Source organism: Schistocerca nitens, chromosome 3, assembly GCF_023898315.1.
Source record: "Schistocerca nitens isolate TAMUIC-IGC-003100 chromosome 3, iqSchNite1.1, whole genome shotgun sequence".
In the NCBI taxonomy this organism is placed as follows: Eukaryota; Metazoa; Arthropoda; class Insecta; order Orthoptera; family Acrididae; genus Schistocerca; species Schistocerca nitens.
In genome coordinates this window covers 543,395,166-543,402,543 of record NC_064616.1, presented here as the reverse complement: position 1 = coordinate 543,402,543, position 7,378 = coordinate 543,395,166, and positions in this window count along the sequence as shown.

Below are 7,378 nucleotides of genomic sequence, written 5' to 3'. Positions count from 1 at the left end.
AAACTTAAGTTGCTGTTATTAATTAAATCTGTCATCCAAATTACTTCCTATTTTTAAATAAACATCTCTCAACAGCCAGCTATCAATCAGTCATTTCAAAATTATTAAAATCAAAGTATTACTAATAGAAAAGACTGACGATATTACTGCCGATGCACTTCGGTGGTGCGCGAAATGTCTTGGGCAGTCCGGCTCTCCAGTTCTGACCGTTCTAGTAGACAGACATGTTGTCTGCTATAGCAGTATTTGTTTCATGCAATTTTATTTACTGAAGTTCCGACCGTCGCTAGGAACAGACATGTTGTCTGTAAAAGACGTATTTGATTCATGTAAGTTTATTCTCCAGTTCTGACGGTTCCAGTAGACAGACATGTTGTCTGTGGCAGGACGTATGTCACGTTGTTTTAGCCAGATATAATGCCTGTGGAAAGACATGTTCAATACGTTGTGATCAAGAATAGTTTATCGTGTCTATACCAATAAAAACGCGAGTGGCACCCCAAAGGAGTTATAGTTTATTCTTAGCAGCAGTTACTTGCGAAGTTAATTTCAGCCTCAAGAAAAAGAATCCACGACCTGCGTGCTGTTTTCTGCGCTGGGGACATCACAATCATGAAGACAGCAGGTTAGTGAAGTGTACAAGAACTTATGTATTCCACACAGGGCAGTGGAAACAACTAGGCACCACACGTGTACTGCATGCACAGTACAAATGTGCTCAGTGACACGTCATCTGCAATAATGCAGAGGAGGTAAAGAAGGATGAAAGTATTAACACTATCTAACTTAATTCCTTTTTTCTTGCCGTACATGGCATCCCTGCTTGGAAAATCTTCGATGTTTGAGTGCTTTGGAGATATGAGGCTTCATTATTAGCAAGGACTGTGAACTGTGAAACATTCTTGGAAAAATTCATAACACCTAAAGTGACTGTTCTGCTACTACATGACAATAGAAATGTGTGGTAACTGTTTCAAATGATTTTTGATCTGTGTTTGAACTCTTTTGAACTTTAGTTAAATTTCGATTTTTCATGCCACAGACAAGTTTTCTTATTCACGAGAACATAACGTACATGAATAATAGATGCTGAATGTGTTAAAGTGCAAGTGACAGAAAATCAAATACGTGTGCGTGGTCCATGGAATTGCGTTTAATTTTGATCGAGATTTCGACGTGCTACGAGGCGACGCAACGCAGCGCGGGGTGGCAGACCCAGCGGCCGCAGTTCTCCGCGTCAGGTACGAGGATAGGCAGCTAGCAGCGGGCGAGATCAGTAGCAGCCGCTGAACTGGGTGTTCCAGCAGTCCGGACAGCAGTACGATACTTCAGATTCAGCAACCAGAGCAGAGAAGGAGCTTCTCGACGGCAGCACGCAGAATAGCATCGAAGAGTAAGTATTATTCTGATGCAAATAACTAATCTCTGTAACGGACACTAGAATAATATTGTAACTCCAAAGTCTAAAATTGATCCCTTTAAACAAATTTGGTTAAAATTTGTAAATTATATTAAGTGTAAAATGTCTGACAAAATTGAAAAAGGTATCCTCTTAGAAATAGGGAAAGGAATCAAGTAGATATTGATGGAAATGATCCTTCAGATCAGCCACAAAACTTGCAAATAGATAACATTTTTGATGATCTATCAGACAATTTGCAAAGTTTAGATAATGAAACTGAAAATGTTCGGATCAGCCACAAAACTTGCAAATAGATAACATTTTTGATGATCTATCAGACAATTTGCAAAGTTTAGATAATGAAACTGAAAATGTTTCGGAAAATGATGATTCTGTGTTAAATGATCGTACTGAAAATGTAGACACTGTCGCTCCTGACCACAACGACGTAGTAGATTTGGATGATGACGTCAGACACACTGAATCTGACGTCAACATTGCAAATGAGCCAACAGTGGAGTCACACAGATTAAGTCATGGCACTGCTTAAGCTGAAACATTGCCAACAGTAGATAATGGGTAGATATACATCAGCAAGGTGCAAAATACGTTATCTATCTTATTATTACTTTTAAAAGAAACTAACGAAAAAATAGATAAAATAGATAAAGGGCAAAATGACTAAAGAAGAGATAAAAGCCGAGTTAAGAGAAACAAAAGGTGATGTCAGGAAAGCATACGGAGTAATGACTCAATTCAATAGCAATTTTAAGGCTTTAGAACAAAATGTATAAAAACATAAATCTAAAACTGAGACTTGTTCCAGTAAAATAGATCGATAAACAAAAGAATAGGGTAAGAAATTAGAATTATGTAATTTTGAGATAAATCAGAAGTTTGATTGTAAAATTAAAAAGCTGAATGATGATATGGGGGCTCAGGATTGTGTAATATCAACAATAAGTAGTAATGTTACCCAAGTAATAAAAGACCAAAGCAAGGCTACTAAAGAATGTAATGATAAACATGAACAGCAGTTAAATGAGTTAGAAAACATCAAAGATGAGCAGCAGGTACTTAGTCGTAAGGTTTCACAAATAGGTGCTCATTGTAAAGGTACCACAGATGCGATACAAGATAAATTAAAGGAATTTGAGCAAGCAATTAAGCAATTTCCTGACAAAAGTAGGGACACTGTGTGTGTACATGATAGTGATGTAACATGAAACGTCCCCTTAGAAAAATTATACATGACTGTGCTTCAACTGACAAACTACTGCAATACAGCGAGCGCCAATACTGCTAGCTAAATAAAAGATTCAAACTACTGAAGGCGCTAACTACTGACAGGCATAGTTAGCAAATGAAAGATTTTGACAGAGAACAAACAATGTATGTACCTTAATAGTGTTCAAAAGTCATAATATATATAGCAGTTCATGACATCCATTCTTACAAATGTACTGTTTCTGATGGACACACGTCCTGATCATCCGCTCTCGAAAATCCGCCATCTCACTTCCCCACATCCACCACTGCTGGCGGCTCACCTCCAACTGCGCAACGCTACGCGCTGTTAACAGCCAACTGCCCAACACTACAATAGCCTACAACAATGCAAACCAGCCACAGACTGCACACAGCACAGCCAGTGATTTTCATACAGAGCGCTACGTGGCGTTACCAATATAAACACCTAAACAGCCTACTTACATAACATATTCCACTATTGTTTACCATCCTCTCTCTAGTAGAGGTAACATACATCCAGTTGATTTTATTAAACAGTTCGAGAGTACACTTCCTGAAAATCTAACAGAACAACAAGAAATAAAAGCTGTGGGCAGTAGATTTCCGGCAGATGTAATATCATGGGGAAAACCAGAGAGGGTAATTAGTGATAATGGCTCACAATTTACATCAGAGTGTTGGAAAAATATGTTTCGTGATCTCGACATAAGGCCTATTTACATATCCAAATACCATTCCCAGTGAAATATGAGTGAGCGGATAATGAGGGAAATAAACAGACTGTTTAGGGCATACTGTTCTAAAAAGCATCACATGTTGGTAGATTATGTGGAAGAGTTCGAGAGAGTTATAAATGAGTTGCCCCACTCTACCACAGAAATACCTCCACAAGAACTATTGACAAGTGGGAAAGTACCCAGTATTATTGAAGAACAGGTAAGTTTCCCACCGAGAGATGATCTCCCAATTAAAAAAACAGGGACTTAGCTTTAAGCAGGATTAAACAGAAAGTTGATAAAAGACAGAGTAAATACAACAAGCAGATTAAGAGAGGAAAGTATCAAATTGACGAATTGGTATTGATGAAGGCAAGAAACAGGTCTTCAAAGATAAATTTAGAAATTAAGAATTTTCATGAATTGTGTGAAGGCCATACAAAATAATTAGGATACCACACCCCGATGCTGTGGAAGTAGCTAACATAAAAACGGGAGTAAGCAAAAAGGACTCTACAATATCGTAGACATCAAAAAATACTATGAACATTAATAACCCTCAGGGGCAGTAGCGTTCTTTGCATTGCTAAGTAGATGACGACTACCAGGGACCCGAGTTAACTGACAGCATTACTTCATTTTCTTTCATACTGTTGCTATTCCTCTTCTTTCCTTCTGAGCTATATTCTGTCTTCTTTACATTCTTCTCTATCCATGGCTGTGACAATTTTTTACCCGATTTGTGACAACAAACATAATTAGTGACAGCATAGTAACCCAGCAGTATAAACATCTGCATTGCACGGGTGAAAAACAGGAATTGACGAAAAATATGTGAACAGCGAGTTTTGTAACACCAAAGTATAGCATCAGAGATACACAAGCTAGAGAACATAGTATTACGTTGCCTTAAGAAACATCAGTATAAGCTTTAAATGACATTACATCTATCACAAAGTATCCGGTGGAACGATTTATTTTTGAATTTTAAGAACTAGTAAGTACTACACATCGCGCATTATATTTGACAAATCTGGAAAAAGTAGCAAATAAATGAAATATGGGCTCTTATTACAGATCTAAGCTAGAAGTTGCTGAAGAAGAAGACGACGCTAAACCAGGTAAGTGAACATGACGGAAGAATGAGTTTTGGTGGCAGAAAACGATGTCAGGAGATAATTAGTGCAAAAGTTGTGTTAAGTTTTGTGGATATAAATATATTATATTCTTAAGTATGAATTGCCAGCGACGCAATTTCCGCTGAGGCAAGAGAGTATGTATTTATAGGTGTGCAGGGAGGAGACCCGCAAGAGGGATCATTGCCGACAAAATTTTATTTAAATAAATTTTCAATGCATAATGTTCGGCCGTAGCCGGCTTGGGCATACTGTGGTGGAAGGTGCTGGCCGGAAGACCATGGTCGGCACATTCCTGCCACGTGCTCCTCGGTCAGACTCAAGTCCCACGGGTTGGTTGCGCTGACGGGGGCACGCTACTAGCAAGGCGCGTTGGCGGAATCAATCCTCCAATCAGAGACTAATCGTGTGATCACGTGGGGACGCGGCCGGGAGCGGCGAGGGCGGCTTGGGAACAGCTCCGCGCTCTCTTAGCTTCTGACCTCGGCCCCGAGTAGTCGCTCCTCTAGTCTCTGCTTCTCTGATGAGCAGACGGCAACCCCTCTTGGGGCTGCTCAGCCCTACGTAGGCACCACTGTACCATCATTACAAGAATAAACTGGGTACATTCCACTCAATTAACTTTCATTTTACAACGCCCTCCTCTCCTGACTTCTATCCTGACGAACATAGGCAAGGGATGGTCCTGCCAAAGAGGTTTAAGTTATGGAGAAATATTATTAGGCGACAGGGAAGTCGGCCAATTTTAAATGAAGAAGTGAGGAGATGAGAATTATTCAGTGACGTGTAAGTCTGCCCATTATTTATGAAGTATGAGGAAGTGGAGGTACAAGACGACGTGTGAGTAGGCCCATTATTAAGGAGGTATTTATTGGCGAAGTGGTTCCGCCAACTAGTTAGTACGAGAGAATAGACGTATTGTAATTGATATGAGCAAGACACAACACCAGCACGAACATCACAAGGGACACAGACACAACAGAATTACGATCTAAAGGTAAGGCCACATTATATAAGATATGGAGACTAGCTCACTGGTTTATAATAAGAAGTAAGAAAACTACAATGCTTGAAATGAATAGTTCAGACAGCACCTGCATGAAGTCACATTATACTTACGTACGACTTTGGACACAGGAATGATTACAGAAGTGTACACATATGAACACATTAATACAGTTCCACTGGTTATAGAAATAGTAACAACGCTTACACGAGAAGAGAAAGGTATGGTAACTTTTACTGTTGAGTTACGCAACGTTTCTGACAGCCAAAATTTTCATTAAGAGATATATTCAGAAGTGTTCTCTCAATATCTGTGAATCGCAACTGTGTGTCTATTAATGATTAAGAAAACTGTTTACGTATTATCTAGAATGATACTCTATTGAAAAATGTAGAAATAACGTATGAGAATGAGTTGGAGGTGCAGTCATATAAGTATGCGTAATGAAACATTTATATGGCGCAGAGCTGTTTGTCAGAGTTAAAGCGTACGGCAACAGCTCGCGTCTGTATGAATGAGTCACGGCGCTAGTACTGGACGTCACATGTTGTGAATGGACATCGACCCATCATACGCTGCGGGCAACGCCCTAGCCATATGATAGCATTCACTGTTTATAAACAGTGGCACTGCATTCAAACAGAATAAAGTTTACTTTTTAGGTCTCTTCATGTACATATTCATTGTATTGTATAATCAAAATTTTATTTAATGGATTAGCTAAGTTTTATTAGAAATCTAATATAAGGCATTTTGTATTGTTACATGAAATGTACCGGTCCTGTATGCTGGAGTTGGAGAATGAGAATGGACAGTCTCTTGTCAAACCCAGCACCAGTTGAGATGATCTACGCAATGCAAGACCACTTAATGGACAACGGAAGCCCCTGTTGCTGTTGTCAGTCACATGCCTATGTTCCTGTAATAGTGAAAGTGTACGTATAAGAGTGATTTTCAGTCATGTATTTTCGAGAGTGTGAATAGTGATTTTGAAAAAGACGGCTATGAGCCGAGAAGGTGTCTATATTTTAATACAATTTATGTAATGCTGTAATTTCTTTTGAGTTTCAATAGACGTCAATGAGCCGACAATAATGTGAAAATTTGTGGGCCGTTAATGTTTTTTAGATAACTTCATAATCTGTTTGGGTAAATTTAAAAGACAGCTATAAGCTGATTTTTTCTTGTGTTTCAGATAACTATGTGATTTACTTTGAAAATTCGTTTATTTCTCACATATTTCGTGTAATCGCATGATGATATACTATTTGTAGAATGTTTACTTATTCTTCATATTATTGTGTTAGAACTGAACATGTAACTTTATGTTGACAATGTTTGTGGTGTAGGGTGTTACTTTTTTGGAATTTATGTCAGGCATCACATCATTTCCTTCATCTCAGATTTTGGAATTTTAATAATGATTTTAGGGCAGATTGGTTAAAGCAAGCTTCTTGTATACAGGTTTATTTTTTAAAGTAGGCCCAGTGGATAGCTTGGCTCTTGAGAGATATTTCCAAAATTGAGTGTCGTCTTCCAGAACACCCCAATTTTTTGAAATCTCTGAAGAAAGGGTATGTGTAATATTTCTGGCTTATTCAACCATCATATTAGGCTCGAGGAAGCTATTCTCTGGGCAGTGGAGATGCAAAAAACATAGAGATAACGTAATGTGGGATGAGGTACCGGTAACAGACGTTAGATTCGGTACCATTCCCGTGAGACAGACCGCCTGCATGATGCTGCTGCTCTGTGATTGGCTTCTGTGTTCGGCGGAAGGGCGCCAAAACGTTAAACATTAGTTGCTATTATTAATTAAACCTGTCATCCAAATTACTTCATTTTCTTAAATGAACATCTCAGCCAG